A 19,207-nucleotide genomic window follows, 5' to 3' on the forward strand; every position below is an offset into this window, starting at 1 on the left:
TAGTTTAATCCTATCTCTCATTTATGTGCTAAATCACTTTGTTGGGATATCGCATTTGTGCATTCACGTGATCCCAAATTAGCACTTGGATTGCTGTGTGCAGAGGGGCTGGAAAGTTCAAGTGCATGAGCCTTTGGAATTTCACAGTCACAATGGCAGGGGTGTAAAGTTGGGCTTAGCACCGCCCAAATTCCCTACTGCATTAGCAAGCAGGAGAAGGGGAATCCCTCTCTAGAAGGAATTTCTCGCATTAATAGTGCCTGCCCAAAGACTACATGGACCTGCAGTTATTGAGTCTAACAGTGCTGCTGCCTGCCCCCCCCCCCAGGCTTGTGTAAGTGACCCACGGTTTCATGGCTTCGGCAGAGTGCCCGAAAGGGGCATGGGGTATCATGGAAGCACGAGGAAGTGATGGATCTTCTCAACGTATGGGAGAGCAGAAGGTCCAGGAGCACCTTCCCTTCAGCCACAGAAGCATAGATTCCTTTCAGCAAATTGCCTCCCAAATGACTCTCCAGGGGCACAAACACAGTGTAGTTGAGTGCAGGACAAAAACAGAAGCTCTGCGGCCGAAGTACAGAAGGGGTGACACACAACTCCTACCCTGGAAATGAGGCAGCTAGGGATGTCAGAGAATTCCACCATGGATCTCGGTGAGGCTGAATGCCAGTGCATTCAGCCCCCCGAAATCTGTGGCGGAACAAAGCCCCCATCCCCCCAACCCACGAAAGGTGTGCGGAACCGAGCCCCCAACCCATAAAAGGTGAGCAAAACAGAGCACTTCCCTGCTGCCGTCCGCACTGACTTGCGAATGGTGGCCGCCCTGCGGCCGCCATTCGCTTCTCCATCATAGCCATGATAGGCTACGTAAGTATTTACATAGCCTATCACAGCAAGCAAACCCCCCCCCAAAAAACTGCATACGCAAATGGTGGCGGCTATGGCGGCTGCCATTTGCGTTCCGTGTTTTTCGCCGTTTAAGCCTACGTATATATTTACGTGGGCTATCACGGTGAAAAAAAGGGGAATGCAAATAGCGTAGTGGGCACTATTTGCATTCCTTTTTCTTTTCACCTTAATAGACTATGTAAATATTTACGTAGGATAAAACGGCAAAAAATAGGGAACGCAAATGGCGGCCGCCGTAGCTGCCACCATTTGCGTACACGGATTCTTGTTCTTTTGCTTGCCGTGATAGGCTACGTAAATACTTACGTAGCCTATCACGGCTATGATGGAGAAGTCAATGGCGGCCGCAGGGCGGCCACCATTTGCAAGTCAGCGTGGACGGCAGCAGTTAAGTGCTCTGTTTCGCGCACCTTTTGTACTTACTTACGTAACCTATCATGGCTACATATTTTTGTAAATACTTACATAGCCTGTCATGGCAGCCTGGCTGGACGCAAATGACGGCCACAATGGCGGTAATCCATTTGCATCCGCAGCAGCCCGTCCGCAGCTGGAACTCCAGCTGTGGACGGCCCTGGCCAGCTGCTCCACGGAGCTGCTGCGGAGTGGATCCGGCTGGGCAGGATTCCAGGGGGGAGGAACGGATCACCTCCCCCTGCAGTCGAGGATTCCAGGGGGAGGGACGGACTGCCTCCCCTGCCACCGCGAATCACATCCGCGGAAAGGTAAGTGACTTTCGTACATCCGTAGAGGCAGCAACCTGCCCCTCCTACAAGGGGCACGACAGCAATACAGCCCAAGCACTGGAGCAGGAACATCGCCACTCGCCAGGCACAATCGGTTCCTGCCGCTCCACCAGCACCTCTACCTGTCCAGGAAGGATCAGACCTCCAGACAGTGAATGTGGAGGAGTGCATGGCGCCACTTGAGAAAAATAGGGGAGACTCCTCCAATCCACCCTGGAGGTACTCATGAGGAGGCTGGGCTGCTGTCTGTCGGGGATGCTCTGACTGGGATTCCTGCACTGAGTAGGGGGCTGGACTCGATGACCTTGTAGGCCCCTTCCAACCCTACTGTTCTATGATCCCATGATCCCATCCACCATTTCTCCTGCCCTCACACCACTGCAGTGCCCTCTCTGAAAGCCTGGCGCAGCTCACTTCGGTCTTGGCCTGCTTGCAGGAATCGCAGCCCCTTAGGAAGGGAGACCCGGCCTGATCAGCCATGGGGTGAGTGGATGCCCCCTGCCTGTGCAGGCACACCCTGCAGCGCTGGGAAGCATTGACCTTCAAGTGCGACAGGTGCCCTGTGGCAATGCCACACACACGCCAGGACTTCTGCCGCCTTTATGTCGCACAGCGGCTGCATCAGCGTCCATAGACACAGACGTGGATGAGGCCTCAGATGACCCTTCCCCACGGAATGATGATGGGTCCAGCCCAAAGAGACAGAACTGCCCAGGCAAGCTCTGTGGTGGACCCAAGATGACAACATAACATCCCATATGATAACAGATGACAAAGAAAAGGCAGAGGTGCTCAATTCCTATTTTGGATCAGTCTTCTCCTGAAAGAGGGTCTATAACCCCCTTGGCAAAGGTGAAGAACAGGCTGAAGAGGGAGGATTGCAGCTTGAGATCGATAGGCATATGGTCAAGGAACACCTAATTACTTTGAATGAGTTCAGATCTCCAGGGCCAGATGCACTGCATCCTAGAGTAATAAAGGAACTGGCAGAAAAACTATCAGAACCGCAGTCTATTGGAGGATGGGTGAAGTGCCAGATGACTGGAGGAGGGCTAATGTTGTCCCTATCTTCAAAAGGGGTAAAAAGGAGGAACCTGGGAACTACAGACCAGTCAGTCTGATATCAATCCGTGGGAAAATTCTGGAGCAGATGATAAAGCAATCCATCTGTAAGCACCTTGAAAACAATGCAGTGGTTACTCAAAGCCAACATGGATTTGTCAAGAACAAATGGTGCGAGACAAATCTGATCTCATTTTTTATCTTTGTGGACTTTGGGAGAGCTGTGGACATAATATACCTCAACTTCAGCAACGCTTTCGACAAAGTGCCCCATGATCTCCTGATGAGCAAACTAGCTCAATGTGGGCTAGATGAAACAACGGTCAGGTGGATCCACAGTTGGCTACAATATCGGACTCAAAGAGTGCTTATCAATGGGACCTTCTCAAACTGGGGAGAAGTAACGAGTGTGGTACTGCAGGTCTCGGTTGTGGGACCAGTGCTCTTCAACATTTTTATTAATGACTTGGAGGAGGAGGTGCAGGGAATGCTTATCAGATTTGCAGATGACACAAAATTGGGTGGGATAGCTAATACCCTGGAAGACAGAAACAAAATTCAAAGTGATCTTGATAGACTGGAGCTCTGGGCAGAAAACAACAGAATGACATTTAATAGGGATCAATGCTAAGTTCTGTACCCAGGAAAAAGAAACCAAAGGCACAGTTACAAAATGAGGGATACTTCCCTCAACAACACTACAAGCGAGAAGGATCTTGGAATTGTTGTCGATCACAAGCTGAATATGAGCCAACAATGTGATGTGGCTGCAAAAAAGGCAAATGCTACTTTGGGCTGCATTAATAGAAGCATAGCTTCCAAATCCCAGGAAGTACAAGTTCCCCTCTACTCAGCACTGGTTAGGTCTCATCTGGAGTACTGTCTCCAGTTCTGGGCGCCACACTTTAAGAAGGATGCAGACAAACTGGAGAGGGTTCAGAGGAGGGCAACAAAGATGATCAGGGGACTGGAAACAAAGCCCTATGAAGAGAGACTGAAAGAACTGGGCATGTTTAGCCTTGAGAAGAGAAGACTGAGGGGAGACATCATAGCGCTTTTCAGGTCCTTGAAAGGTTGTCACGGAGAGGAAGGCCAGGATCTCTTCTTGGTCATCCCAGAGTGCAGGACACGGAATAATGGCCTCAAGTGACAGGAAGCCAGATTCCGGTTGAACATCAGGAAAAACGTCCTCACTGTCAGAGCAATATGACAATGGAACCAATTCCCTAGGGAGGTGGTGGGCTCTCCCATACTGGAGGCATTCAAGATGAAGCTGGACAGCCATCTGTCAGGGATGCTCGGACTTAGATTCCTGCACTGAGCAGGGTTTTGGACTCGATGGTCTTATAGTCCCCATCCATCCCTACTGTTCTACAATGCTATGATTCTGTACAGTTTTTCTCCTTGAATCTGGCAGATTTATCTTTTAATGCCATATCCAGTCTTTGCTGGGTAATCTTTAGTTATGCCAGTTCCTGCTCAATCTGCAGACATCTCTCTCTCCAGTGTATTTCTCTGTCCTCTTCCTGTTGCTTCTGAGCCATTTCTGGCTCTTTCTCAAATTGCAAGCTGCTCTTACTCACAGGCCCTCCTCTCTCAGACTCCTGTCTAAGCTTCCACTTTTGCTTATTAAATTTTTCTTTTTCTATGGATCTCAATTGAAAATGGAATTCTGCATATGGGACCTGAAGAGTTCCTTTGAGCTTAATTTCCTTCAGCAGAGACCCATGCAGTAGTGTAGTGGCAATTTCAGAAGTGGCAGTCACAGCCACGCCCCCTCACAGCCACACCCCTTCTAAGATTGTACAACCTGGTAAGTTATACAGCCTTCAACTGGGATCCAAAAACAGTGCAGCTGAGAGTAAGGCAGGGGTATTTCAACTGGATGTCTGAGAAAAAAGTGCAGGGGTATTAATCTTTTTTCACCTCGAACACAAACATTTTACGTTTTCAAAGTAAGATCCTCTGTGGAAGCTTCACCCTCTGAACTCAGCCCTTATGGACAGATCTCTTCTCATTTATACAGCCCCCTTGCACACTGTCTGAGTGCACCAACATTACCCATTATCCTTCCCTAAGCTCCTTCATTATATCTCTCCCATCCCACAACAGAAACGTCCACACACCCAGCTGGATTGAACCACACACACACACACACACACACCTCTACCCTCTTTCTCCTCTCCCCGCAACTGATGTTATTTTGTTTGTTTCCCTCCCCTCCACCAGGGTTTGTGTATACTAGGGGTGAACGAAAGTCACTTACCTTTTCTCGCAGCTTTTTCGCGGTGGGGGGGAGCGCTTCGCTGCTCCCCCCGCGAAGTTCAGGCCGGGGGGGGGAGGCTTCCCGCCTCGCCCGGCCGAAATTCAGGCCGGGGGGGGGAGGCTTCCCGCCTCGCCCGGCCGAAATTCAGGCCGGGGAGGAGGCTTCCCGCCTCGCCCGGCCACGAACACGAAAGTAAAAAAAAAAAAAAAAAAAGTCCCCTGATAGGCTACGTGACGATTCACGTAGCCTATCACGGCTAGATCTGGAAAGTCAGCCCTGATAGGCTACGTGAATCGTCACGTAGCCTATCACGGGTGACTTTAAAAAAAAAAAGCGCGTACGCGAATGGAGGCCCCCATAGGGAGCCGCCATTCGCATTCCTTATTTAGTTGCTGTAGTCTACGTCAATGTTTACGTAGACAACGGCGAAAATAAGGGCAACGCAAATAGCGTTGCCCTTATTTTCGCCGTAGTCTATGTAAACATTGACGTAGACTACAGCGACCAAATAAGGAACGGGAATGGCGGCTCCCTATGGGGGCCGCCATTATCCGTACACACTTTTTTTTTTTTTTTAAAGTCACCCGTGATAGGCTACGTGACGATTCACGTAGCCTATCACGGCTGACTTTGCAAATCTTGCCGTGATAGGCTACGTGAATCGTCACGTAGCCTATCAGGGGACGTGTTTTTTTTTTTCTTTCATTGCAATGGCGGGGGCGGCAGCCGGTCGAAAGACCGGCTGCCGCTCCCGCCCCGCTCGAACACCGGACGAACCGCCAGCCGGACCCGCCGCCGGAAGGGACATTCAGGGAAGGTAAGTCCCGTCCCGGGGGGGGGGGCGGGGGGCGGGGGGGCGGAGGATTTCTCCCCGAAACTTGTTCGGGGGGCCGAACACGTTGGCGCTCAGCCCCCCGAAGTTTCGGGGAGAAATTCTCCGCCATCCCTAGTGTATACCCAGGTACATGCCAATCTTGTTCCAAATATTGTAGCTGACAGAGCAGGTCGCATTTGGCAGTCCTGCTTACTGTAGATATTAATGTTCAAGAATTAACAGTGCAATCCAGTGGGTGTTTATTTTGAATTAAATTCACAGAGGTCTTGGGAAGGCAGCTAAGGCTGCAGTCCTACACACACTTACCTGGGAGAAAGCCCAATTGGCATTTGAACATAGTGAGACTGGCTTCTGAGTAAACATGCATAGGGTTGTGTGATAAATCATAAAACCTGGTGCAAACCAGCCACCTGCCCTGCCCCATAAGTAAATCATGGTGGCTGTGCCTCGCCCCCCCCCCCCCGCTCCTGCCATAGCCAGCAGCAGCAGCCCTGAACAGGTGTCCAGTGTTGCAGGAGACGAGGGCAGCACCAGGCATGCAGGCATGGAGCAGGGGCTGGCGGAGAAGCCAAGCGATGAGGAGGAGAAGCGGGGGAGCGAGAGGAGGCTGCAGAGCTCCCTCAGGCTCCCTCTCTCGCTCGCTCACTCCCTTTGTCTGGCCAGCAGCCAAGAGGAAGCCGCCCGCACTCCCTCTGTGCCCTCCTCCTTCCCTAGCAGACTGCGACCCGGCTGCGGGCTGGCTTCAAAAAAAGTGCCGGAGCGATGCCCCTGCATGACCCGCCACTACTACACCGGTGGATTCATGCCAACATTTGGAATTTCATATAGCAGTCCAGTGCAGTACTCTTTATCGCGCCAGCTTCTACAGTTTCTTGAGCTTGTGCGTGTAATCTGCTCAGAGATGATGAACCTCGCTCTTTCATATACTGATAAGTCTCTGAGAACTGAGCTCTAAGCTCTGAAATAGTTACAACACTCCCATAAGCTTTTCCCGGAATTATCAGGGATGGCAGAGAAATCCTCCATGGATCGGATCGCTTACCTCCACCTCCCCACGAAATCTTTGCAGGCCGGATCCCACCTGCCACCAGCTCCAAAGCCCAGCGAATACGGATGTCAGAGAATTCCACAAGGGATGTCAGAGAATTCCGCCACGGATCTCGGTGAGGCCAAATGCCAGTGCATTCGGCCCCCCAAACTCCATGGCGGAATGGCCTGCCACCACCCCACCCCCCGCGGATCCCCCCCGGGATGAGACTGACCTGGGGCAGATGTTCCGGACGGCGGCAGGTCCAGTTGCGGCTTCGGCGGAGGTGGCCGGTCTTCCGACCGGCTGCCACCACCTCCGCCGCCATTTGCAGTCTTTCCTCCCCCCCATTCATGATAGGCTACGTAAAGACTTATATAGCCTATCACGTCTGGGTTAAACAAACAAACAAACACGTACGCAAATGGCAGCGGCTACGGCTGCCACCATTTGCGTTCCCTGTTTTTGGTTGTCTTAGTCTACGTAAATATTTACGGAGACAAAGATGGCAAAACTAAGGGGGAACGCAAATAGCATAGCGGACGTTATTTGCATTCCCCCTTATTTTTGCCATCTTAGTCTACGTAAATATTTATGTACATTAAGACGGTGAAAATACAGGGGAACGCAAATGGCGTCCGCTATGCTATTTAAGTTGACGTAGACTAAGACGACAAAAAATAAGGAACGCAAATGGTGGCGGCCGTAGCTGCCGCCATTTGCGTACGCGTTGTTGTTGTTTTTTTAACCCAGACGTGATAGGCTACGTAAGTCTTTATGTAGCCTATCGTGGCTGAATACACGGACGCAAACGGCGGTGGCTACGGCCGCCGCCATTTGCATCCCTGCTAGCCAGCAGCCGGATGTCCGGCTGCTGGCGGAGCCGGCCGGTGGCTCCGCAGAATCCCCATGGAGCGGAGCCGGCCAGCCAGGATTCCGGGGGGAGATGCGGAGCACCTCCCCCCTGGCGAGGATTCTGGGGGGAGGGACTCACGGAGTCCCTCCCCCCCCAGTGGAATCCGGCGGAGCCAGGTAAGGGGGGTTTCGTACATCCTTAAATTACACCCAGATTTTAAATGGGATGGGATTCTGACAAATCTGGTCCGTGGAATCCTCCTTGGAATGGGGTGGCCAGGTTGACCCTGACTGGAGCTCACGTGGACACTTTTTTTTCTTTGTACGCCAAAAGGCATATTTTTTTAAAAAATAATTTAAAATAATTACAAAAATAAAAACGTAAATCAGAAATGGAGGAAGAAAGACCACAAAAGGCTTTACCCTTTTTACGAGGCATTTTCCGGAGGCTTTCTTTTACTGAAGCTGAGTCGTCCATGGAAATCCTCCATATTTTCTGTTTATTGTCTGTGGAGGTCTGGTGAGGTCAGGTGAAGTGAGGTCCGGACAGCTTTGGTGAGGTCAGGTGACCGGAAGTTACATGGGGAATCCCTGCGAAGGGCTTTACCCTTCTGTAGGGATGACAGAGAATTTCTCGACGTATCTCGGAGAGGCTGAATGCCAGCGCATTCGGGCCCCTGAAATTGGTGGAGAAACGGTCTGCCCCCCCCCCCCCCCCAGGGACGGGACTTACCTTGTGCAAATGCTGCCGCTGCCATTTCCAAGTTAAAAAAACAAAACAAAACATGATAGGCTATGTAAAGATTTATGTAGCCTATCACAGCTAGATTTTTAAAAAACATCATGATAGGCTACGTAAATGCTTACGTAGCCTATCATGGCTGAGTGAAAAAAACAAAACAAAAACCACGCAAACGCAAATGGCGGCGCCCATGGGTGCCGCCATTTGCATTTTTTATGTTGGCAAGTGCACTCTATGTAACATTTACGTAGACTACGGCGAAAATAAGGGGAACGCGAATAGCGTTGCCCTTATTTTCACCATAGTCTACATAAATGTTTACATAGACTACACTTGCCAAAATAAGGAATGCAAATGGCGGCACCCATGGGCGCCGCCATTTGCGTATGCGCGTGTTTTTTTTTTCACTCAGCCGTGATAGGCTATGTAAACATTTACATAGCTTATCACGGCTGACTGCAGGGATGCAAACGGTGGCGGCTACGGCCGCCGCCCTTTGCGTCTCGACAGGACAGAAGGATTCGCGGCCAGAGGGACGGGGCGCCTCCCCCCAGCCAGAATTTCTCTCAGGGTGGACACTGAGCCCATAGAATCCCAGAGTAGTTCTGATTCGGAGGAAGAGCAGTCGTTCCTGGGAGAGGAGCGCGCCCCTTTTTCCCAGGGCCCGCAGCTGACAGAGATTCCTCCCACCAACATTCCTAGATTAGAAAGCAATCCAGGGAGTGACCCAGCACAGATAGCAGACTGGGTGGATGCGCAGCGCAGATGCAGACAGCGGCGCCAAATGGAGGGCGCGGAAAGGAGGCGTAGCGCCCGGTTGGCGCTCAGAGAACGGTTGCTCCCAGAGGATCCAAGGGAAAAGGGGAGGGATTCTCCCTAGTCCTTATATTCAGGGGTCTGCCAGTAATTGCCTTTCAAACGGGGACCAACTATTCCAACTTAGGGCATAGGGATGCTGCTGCTCAGATCTAGTTGCTACCTGTAGATTTGTTAAGTTGTAAAAGAAGAATAAAGCTTTGAAAAGAATCCCTTTGTCTGTGTCTGGACTTGGCTACTGGATTAGACTGAGAGAGTCCTCCAAGGAGCCCTTGACAATTTTGGCGGGGAGGGACGGGACGCCTCCCCCCTGGCCAGAATTTCGGTGGGGAGGGACGGGGCGTCTCCCCCCTGGCCAGAATTTTGGGGGGAGGGACAGAGCACCTCCCCCCCCACGAATCAAGCTTCGGGATCAGGTAAGTGACTTTCGTACATCCCTACCCTGCTGGAGACCGAGGACGCGTGGAAAGGATTTGTTGGCAGGAATTATGAAAGTATTTATGTAAGTTCCAGAGCCAGAAAAAAAAATGGGGGGGGGAATCCGGTGCAGATGGATGGGGGAACAGGGCGACCCTCAGCTCTGCAGCATCCTTGCGGAGTGGAGCCACTCCGTGGGGATTCCAAGAGGGGAGGAACAGATCGCCTCCTCACCCCCTGTGGATTCCCCGCTGGAATGGATGGTGGGGAATCCATTAGGGATGGCTGAGAATTTCTCCCCGAAACTTCAGGGGGGTGAGTGCCAATGCATTCGGCCCCCCAAAATTAGTGGGGAAATCCTCCGCCGGCCCCCCGCCCCCCCCCGGATGGGACTTACCGTGGCTGAATGTCCCTCTCGGCGGCGGGTCCCGGCGGTGGTTCGACGGTGGATCGTCAGGGGCGGGGGCGGCGGCCGGTCTCCCGACCGGCTGCCACCGCCACCACTGCAAAAAAAAAAAGTAAAGTAAAACAAAATAAAAACACCCCCGTGATAGGCTACGTAACAATTTATGTAGCCTATCACGGCTAGATTTCCAAAGTCACCCGTGATAGGCTACGTAAATCGTCACGTAGCCTATCACGGGTGACTTTGAAAAAAAAAAAGTGTGTACGCAAATGGCGGTGGCCCATGGGCGCTGCCATTTGCGTTCCTTATTTTGGCATGTCTAGTCTACGTAAAGATTTACGTAGACTACGGCGAAAATAAGGGAACGCTATTTGCGTTGCCCTTATTTTCTCCGTAGTCTACGTAAATCTTTACGTAGACTACAGGGACCAAATAAGGAACGCAAATGGCGGCACCCATGGGCCACCGCCATTTGTGTACGCGCTTTTTTTTTTTCAAAGTCACCCGTGATAGGCTGCATGACGATTTACATAGCCTATCTCGGCTGACTTTGGAAATCTAGCTGTGATAGGCTATGTAAATCATTACGTAGCCTATCATGGGTGTGTGTGCATGTGTGTGTTTTACTTTTTTTTCGCGGCTGGGTAGACGGGGCGCTTGTACCCGGCCTGAATTTCGCCAGCGAGGGATGGGGCGCCTCCCCCCCCGGCCTGAATTTCAGCTGGGCGAGGCAAGGTGCCTCCCCCCCCTCGCCTGAACTTCAGGGGAGAACTGAAGCGCCTCCCCCCCAACCGTGAAGCTTTCGTCCATCCCTAGGATCCATACACCCCTACCAGAGATATGGCCGCCATTGCCGTATCACTGTCTGGACTGACAGATTGCAGATGCAAATGGTGCCTGCTATGCTACTTGCGTCCCTGCTATTTGATCTGATAGGTAGGGATGTCAGAGAATTCCACGACGGACCTTGGTGAGGCCCAATGCCAGTGCATTCGGAACCCTGAAAACCGTCTCAGAATGAAGCCCCCGCCCCTCCAACCCACAAAAGGTGCGCAGGACAAAGTGCCTGCCGCCCCCACCCCACAAAAGGCACACGAAGCAGAGCATGCTCCCATCCATGCTGCTGTGAGAATGGCGGCTGTCCTGCGGCCGCCATTCGCTTCCTCCTTTTTCAGCCGTGATAGGCTACGTAAATACTTATGTAGCCTATCACAGCTAATGCAGGGACGCCATTTGCGTCCCAGCGGAGGCCGTGATAGGCTAAGTAAGTATTTACGTAGCCTATCATGGCGGGGGGGGGGGGAAACCCAGCATAAGCAAATGGTGGCGGCTAACACCATTTGCGTACGCTGGGTTCCCCCCCCCCCGCCATGATAGGCTATGTAAGTATTTACGTAGCCTATCATGGCAAGGGGGGGGGGAAACAGCCTACGCAAATGGCAGCGGCTACCTCCATTTGAGTATGCTGGGGTTTTCCCCCTGCCGTGATAGGCTACATAAATATTTACATAGCCTATCACGGCTCACTACAGGGACGCAAATGATGGTGATAACAACAGCCACCATTTGCATCCCTGCAGTGCTGACCAGCGGCCGGATGTCCAGCTGCGGGTGGCCGGAGCCAGCTGGCAGCTCCATGGCTTGGCCGCAGAGCGGAGCCGGCCGGCCAGGATTCTGGGGGGAGGCACAGAGCGCCTCCCCCCAGGCGAGGATTCCGGGGGGAGGGACGGAGCACCTCCCCTACCTGCGGAGCCTGGCGGAGCCAGGTAAGCGGGGTTTCGTACACCCCTACTGATAGGCTACGTAAATATTTATGTAGCATATTGCGTGAAAAAACAGGGACACAAATGGCATGTTTACGTAAATCTTTACATAGCCTATCGCGGGAAGGAACAGGGATGCAAATGGTGTATTTGCATCCCTGTTCCCTCGTGCAATAGGCAACGTAAAGATTTACGGAGCCCATCAAGTCAAAGAGCAGGGACGCGAAAGGTGTCCACTACATCGGACGCCATTTGCATCTGCTGTATGTCATTCCAGCCAGCAATATGGCAATGGCGGCCATATCGCTGGGGCTTCGGAGCTGGCCAGTGGCTGTGCAGAGTCAACATGGAGTGGAGCCGGCTGGCGAGGATTCTGGGGGGGGAGGAATGGATCGCCTCCCCCCCCGGCGGACCCCCCGCAGATGGCAAGGTAAGGGATTCGTACATCCCTAAGAATTATAGAGCATTCCTCAGCACTTGTGATACGTTCCATGGGGTTTTCTTGGAAAGAATACTGGACTGGCTCGCCAGAGACATCACCTTGCTGACAAAGTTCTGTCTAATCAAAGCTATGGTTTTCCCAGTAGTAATTTATGGCTGTGAGAGCTGGACTATAAGGAAGGCTGAGCACCGAAGAATTGATGCTTTCGAACTGTGGTGCTGGAGAAGACGCTTACGAGTCCCCTGGACTGCAAGGAGGTCAAATCAGTCCATCCTAAAGGAAATCAACCCTGAGTGCTCATTGGAAGGACAGATACTGAAGCTGAAGCTCAAATATTTTGGCCACCTACTGCGAAGAGAAAACTCTCTGGAAAAGACCCTGATGCTGGGAAAGACTGAAGGCAAAAGGAGAAGGGGACGGCAGAGGATGAGATGGCTAGATAGCATCACCGATGCAATGAATATGGACTTGAGCATGCTCCCGGAGAGAGCGCAGACAGGAAGGCCTGCCGTGCTATGGTCCATGGGGTCACGAAGAGTCGGTCACGACTGAACGACTGAACAACAACAACAACAACCTCAGCACTTGCCTTGCTACCTACCCCATGAGCTACATACATACTTTCTATAATCTTTTGTCTTTTAGCCCTGTCTGATATTGCATCATCTTCCAGCAATTCTCTAACCTGTACTCGCCAGATGGAAAAATCAACTTCCCCAGTAGGTTTAGGAACATTGTCTGAAAAGCGTTCTAATTTATTGCTTTATCTCTTTTGCAGATTCAGTTCCACTTGCTACTTCAAGTACGTGCTCCACTTAGGGATGTCAGAGATTCCGCCACGGATCTCAGTGAGGCCGAATGCCAGTGCATTCGGCCCCCAGAATTCTGTGGCAGAACGGCCTGCCACCCCCCCGCCCCCCGCAGATCCTCCCCTGGGACGAGACTTACCTGGGACAGATCTTCCGGGCGGCAGCGGCTCCGGCGGCGGTTCTGGCGAAGGCGGCGGTGGCAGCGGCCGGTCTTCCGACCAGCTGCTGCCACCGCCATTTCCAGGCTTGTGGGAAAAAAAAAAAAGACGTGATAGGCTACATAAAGATTTACGTAGCCTATCATGGCTAGGTTTTAAAATAAGACAAAAAAGACGTGATAGGCTATGTAAATCTTTACCTAGCCTATCATGGTTGGGGGTGGGTTTACAAAAAAGTGCATATGCAAATGGAGGCGGCTACGGCCGCTGCCATTTGCATTCCTTCTTTTTGGCCATCCTAATCTACGTAAATATTCACGTAGACTATGATGACGAAAATCAAGGGGAACGTAAATAGCGGAGCGGGCGCTATTTGCATCCCTTTTTCATTCACTGTTTTAGCCTACGTAAATCTTTACGTAGGCTAAAACAAGGAATCAAAAGGGGACGCAAATGGCGCCCGCTATGCTATTTGCATTCCCCTTGATTTTTGCCGTCATAGTCTACATAAATATTTACGTAGATTAAGACAGTAAAAAGAAGGAATGCAAATGGCAGCAGCCGTAGCCGCCGCCATTTGCGTACGCGTTTTGTTTTGTTTTGCGTACGCCTTTTGTTTTGTTTGTTTTTTTACCCAGAGCCCTCCGCGGCCGGAAATCCGGCTGCGGATGGCTCTGGCCTGGCTGGGCCTGGCCGGCTGCTCCGCGGAGCTGCCGCGGAGCACAGCCGGCCATCGAGGATTCCGGGGGGGAGGAACAGAACGCCTCCCCCCCCACCAATGTAATCCGTGAAAGGTAAGTCACTTTCGTACATCCCTAGCTCCACTAAAGTTTTTGCATCTCCAAAGAGAGGCCTGCAACAGGAGTGGAGGTTTCCACTAGGCCTGTACCTGTAAAAGGAGTGCCAGCCACTGTTTGCATAATCTGTCTCTTTTTTTCAGGGTTTTCCACAGCTGGAGTTCTAGGGTCAGTAAAATGAACTCCATCGACATTTGTGAAAATCCTCATAATGTGTGCTTGGGGCTTCTAATTCCACACTCCTAACCATAATTTGCTGTAAAACACCAACATGAACTGGTATAACATCCTATTCCTGCAGCAGTGTGTGCAGGGCACAGTCTTCCCCTATACTTATGAGAGAAGGAAAACCCTCAGACTCACACAGAACTATATATTCTGGTTGCCCCTTCACCCTCTGCAGATCAGTTATTTGACCATAGTCCCCACTGGCTCTTCTGATTTCTCTTGTAGTTTCTACAGAGGAAACTCCACTAACCAACATAGTTCTAACAGGATCCAAACCATATTTTATACAGGCATCCATGACATATATATATATATATATATATATATATATATATATACATATACACACACACACACACACACATACATACATGCCTCTGCACAGTGTTCAAGTACCTGCTGTTCAGGCACCAATTTTGTAAAACTTTTTCTTCAGGGTCTCTAAAGGGACTCAGCAAAAACCTTGTACAGGGATAATTAACATATATCATTTTAATTTCTTAATTATAAACAGTAGCAATGCACATGCAATAATTTTACATCCATAACACTTGTCACCATAACATTGTCACCAAAACAATAAAACAAAGTACAGCCCTCCCAAATTTCTGTCTTTCAGCTTGAGTCCACAACAAAAATATCAATAAAACTACTCTCCAAAGCTTGAATTTTCTGCTGGCTGAAGAAAGAAAGCAGTCCCTACTCTGTTCACTCATGGTCCATGGCAATCTTCTCACAATGGATCAGGATCCAGCAACACAGGAACAACTTGTTAAACAGCCCTTTATTTAATATAAAAGAACATAAACAGACAAGGAAATCAAAGTGTTTGTAAAAAAAAATCATGACTCTTTAAAAAGAAATTCAAGAGGAAACTAACTTGTCTCAAGGGTTCAAGGTCTTACAGAGGGGAAAAAGCCAGCTTCTTCCACACTGCATTTTGATAACTGCCTAAAATGGTGGCCACTCCCTATCTCACTCTTTCACTGAGCATGTACAGGAATATTTCCACTCAGAATTCTTCAAGAATAATATACCAGAGGGTTACACATTATTTCAATCCATGGAGATCAGAAACAAGCCTCACTGACTACAATGGGAGTTACTACTGAGTAGACACTCATATGTTTTTGCTGGGAAAGACCGGGAAGGGGAAAAAAAGGGAGGGGAAACCAGTCCCTTATCTAACCTGATACTGCACTGGAACAAAGGTCTGCATTAGTTACTTCCAAAGGCAATAAACCAAACAAGGGAGAATCACCGCTTGGGGAAAACGCTTTACACCCTTTAGGGAATTAGTGCTTTAAAATGCGTTATTTCTATTGCCTCAGTGGGACCTCTGGAGTGCATATTCAGGGGACAAGCCTCATCAACCACAATGGGAGTTACTTCTGAGTGAATACTAATTGGTTTCTGCTGGGAAACACAGGGACAGGAATAGGGATGTACGAAAGTTCTGCCACGGATCTCGGGGAGGCCGGATGCCAGTGCATTCGCCCCCCCGAAATTGGTGGCGGAATGGCCCCCCGCCCCCCCCAGGATGGGACTTACCTTAGGCGGATCTTCCTGGTGGCGGCGGCTCCGCTGGTGGCTCCAGCGGCGGTTTGGTGGCGATGGCTGAGGCGGCCAGTCTTCCGAATGGCTAGGGATGTACGAAAGTCACTTACCTGGTCTTGCAGCTTGCTTCGCGGTGGGGGGGAGGTGCTTTGCTTCTCCCCCTGAAATTCAGGCTGGGGGGGGAGACGCCCCGCCTCGCCTAGCCGAAATTCAGGCCGGGGAGAAGCGCCCTGCCTCCCCGGCCGCGAACATCAAAAGAATAAAAAAGAAAAAAAAAAGGCCCATGATAGGCTACGTAATGATTTACGCAGCCTATCACGGCTAGATTTTCAAAGGCAGCCATGATAGGCTACGTAAATCGTCACGTAGCCTATCACGGGTGACTTTGAAAAAAAAAAAGCATGTATGCAAATGGCGGCGGCCCATGGGGGCCGCCATTAGCGTTCCTTATTTTGACATGTCTAGTCTACGTAAAGATTTACGTAGACTACGGAGAAAATAAGGGCAATGCAGTGTTGCCAAATAAGGAACGCTAATGGCGGCGCCCATGGGCTGCTGCCATTTCCGTACGCGCTTTATTTATTTTTTTTCAAAGTCACCCGTGATAGGCTACGTGACGATTTACGTAGCCTGTCACGGCTGACTTTGCAGATCTAGCTGTGATAGGCTACGTTAATCGTTACGTAGCCTATCACGTTTTTTTTTTTTTAATTCAGCTGTAATGGCGGCGGCGGCAGCTGGTCGAAAGACCGGCTGCCTCCCCCGCCCCCGGACGAAAGCCCGCCGAACCGCCACTGGGAGCCACCACTGGGAGGGACATTCGGAGGAGGTAAGTCCCATCCCGGGGGGGGGGGTGGCGGAGAATTTCACCGCTGATTTCGGGGTGCCGAATGCGTTGGCACTCAGCCCCCCAAAGTTTCGGGGAGAAAATTCTCCCCCATCCCTACGAATGGCTGCCACAGCCGCCATTTCCAGGTAAAAAAAACCCCAAAAACATGATAGGCTACGTGATTTACCAAGCCTATCATGGCTAGATTTAAAAAAAACACCGTGATAGTCTATGTAAATGTTTACGTAGCCTATCTAGGGATGGGGGAGAATTTCTCCCCGAAACTTCGGGGGGCCGAGTGCCAACGCTTCGGCACCCCGAAATCAGCGGTGAAATTCTCCGCCACCCCCCCCGGGATGGGACTTACCTCCTCCGAATGTCCCTCCCAGTAGTGGCTCCCGGTGGCGGATTGGCGGGCTTTCGTCCAGGGGCAGGGGCGGCAGCCGGTCTTTCGACCAGCTGCCGCCGCCGCCATTACAGCTGAATTAAAAAAAAAAAACCGTGATAGGCTACGTAACGATTAACGTAGCCTATCACGGCTAGATCTGCAAAGTCAGCCATGACAGGCTACGTAAATCGTCACGTAGCCTATCACGGGTGACTTTCAAAAAAAAAAAAAAAGCGCGTATGGAAATGGCAGCAGCCCATGGGCGCCGCCATTAGCGTTCCTTATTTGGCAACACTGCATTGCCCTTATTTTCGCCGTAGTCTATGTAAATCTTTACGTAGACTAGACGTGTCTAGTAGACTAGACGGCACCCCGAAATCAGCAGTGAAATTCTCCACACCCCCGCCCCCCCCCAGGATGGGACTTACCTTTGATGAATGTCCCTCCTGGCGGTGGGTCCCGGCGGCGGTTTGGCGGTTTTTCGTCAGGGACGGGGTTGCCAGCCAGTCTTTTGACCGACTGCTGCCGCCGCCATTACAAGTGAAGTAAAAAAAAAAAAAACAACCCGTGATAGGCTACGTAATGATTAAAGTAGCCTATCACGGCTAGATCTTCAAAGTCAGCCATGATAGGCTACGTTAGTCATTATGTAGCCTATCACGGGTGACTTTGAAATAAAAAAAGCGCATACGCAAATGGCGGCACCCATGGGGCGCCGCCATTTGCGTTCCTTATTTGGTCCTTATAGTCTACGTAAAGATTTACATAGACTACGGCAAAAATAAAGGCAACGCAAATAAAAAATAAAAAAGCGCCGCCATTTGCATACGTGCTTTTTTTTTTTTTCAAAGTCACCCGTGATAGTCTACGTGACGTACGCGATTTTTTTTTTTTTCAAAGTCACCCGTGATAGGCTACTGACTTTGGAAATCTAGCTGTGATAGGCTACGTAAATCATTATGTAGCCTATCACGGGGGTGTTTTTTTTTTTTTTACTTTTTTTTCATGGCCAGGTAGACAGGGCGCTTCTACCCGGCCTGAATTTTGCCGGCGAGGGATGGGGCGCCTCCCCCCTGGCCTGAATTTCGGCCGAGCGAGGCGGGGCACCTCCCCCCCCTCGCATGAACTTCGGGGGGAGAAGCAAGCTTCGAGGACAGGTAAGGGACTTTCACCCATCCCTAAGCCTATCATGGCTGATTTAAAACAACAACAACAACGCGCGTAAGCAAATGACGGTGCCCATGGGCGCCGCCATTTGCGTTCCTTATTTTGGCACGTCTTAGTCTACGTAAACATTTACGTAGACTAAGACGGCGAAAATAAGGGGAACGCAAATAGCATAGCGTCTACGCTATTTGCGTTCCCCTTATTTTCGCCGTCTTAGTCTACGTAAGTGTTTATGTAGACTAAGACGTGCCAAAATAAGGAACGCAAATGGCAGTGCCCATGGGCGCCGCCATTTGCGTATGCGCGCGCGTGTGTGTTTTTTTTTAAATCAGCCGTGATAAGCTACGTAAACATTTACGTAGCCTATCACGGCTGACTGCAGGGACGCAAACTGCAGCAGCTACAGCCGCCGCCATTTGTGTCCCTGCTAGCCAGTAGCTGGATGTCTTGCTGCTGGCGGAGCCGGCTGGCGGCTCCGCAGAATCCCTGAGGAGCAGAGCTGGCTGGCCAGGATTCCAGGGGGGAGGAACAGAGCACCTCCCCCCCCGGCCAGGATTCCAGGTGGAGGGACGGAATGCCTCCCCCCCAGCATCAGCATAATCCGCGGAAAGGTAAGTACCTTTCGTACATCCTTCAACAGGAAACACCCCTTGACCAGGGTCACAGTAAAAGGCACACCCCTGGGCAGGGCTAGTATACCCAATATAAATGTAGGTGATGGGGGCACACAACAAATATACTGCGGAGAACTCAACTTAAGGAACAGAATTGGATTTTAAGCAGTCACAGGAAATCCATTTTTTTCCCTGATAAGCTCTGGGGTGGCTGCTGGATGGCCATAGGGGCGTACGAAACCCCACTTACCTGGCTCTGCCAGGTTCCACAGGTGTGGGGAGGCAATTCATTCCTCCCCCTAGAATCCTCAACAGGGGGGAGGCTATCCGTTCCTCCCCCCCCCCGGAATCCTGCCCAGCTAGCTCCGCTCCAC

Source organism: Heloderma suspectum, chromosome 2 (assembly GCF_057233095.1).
Source record: "Heloderma suspectum isolate Gila_16-S chromosome 2, 16-S_ref, whole genome shotgun sequence".
NCBI classification, from domain to species: domain Eukaryota; kingdom Metazoa; phylum Chordata; class Lepidosauria; order Squamata; family Helodermatidae; genus Heloderma; species Heloderma suspectum.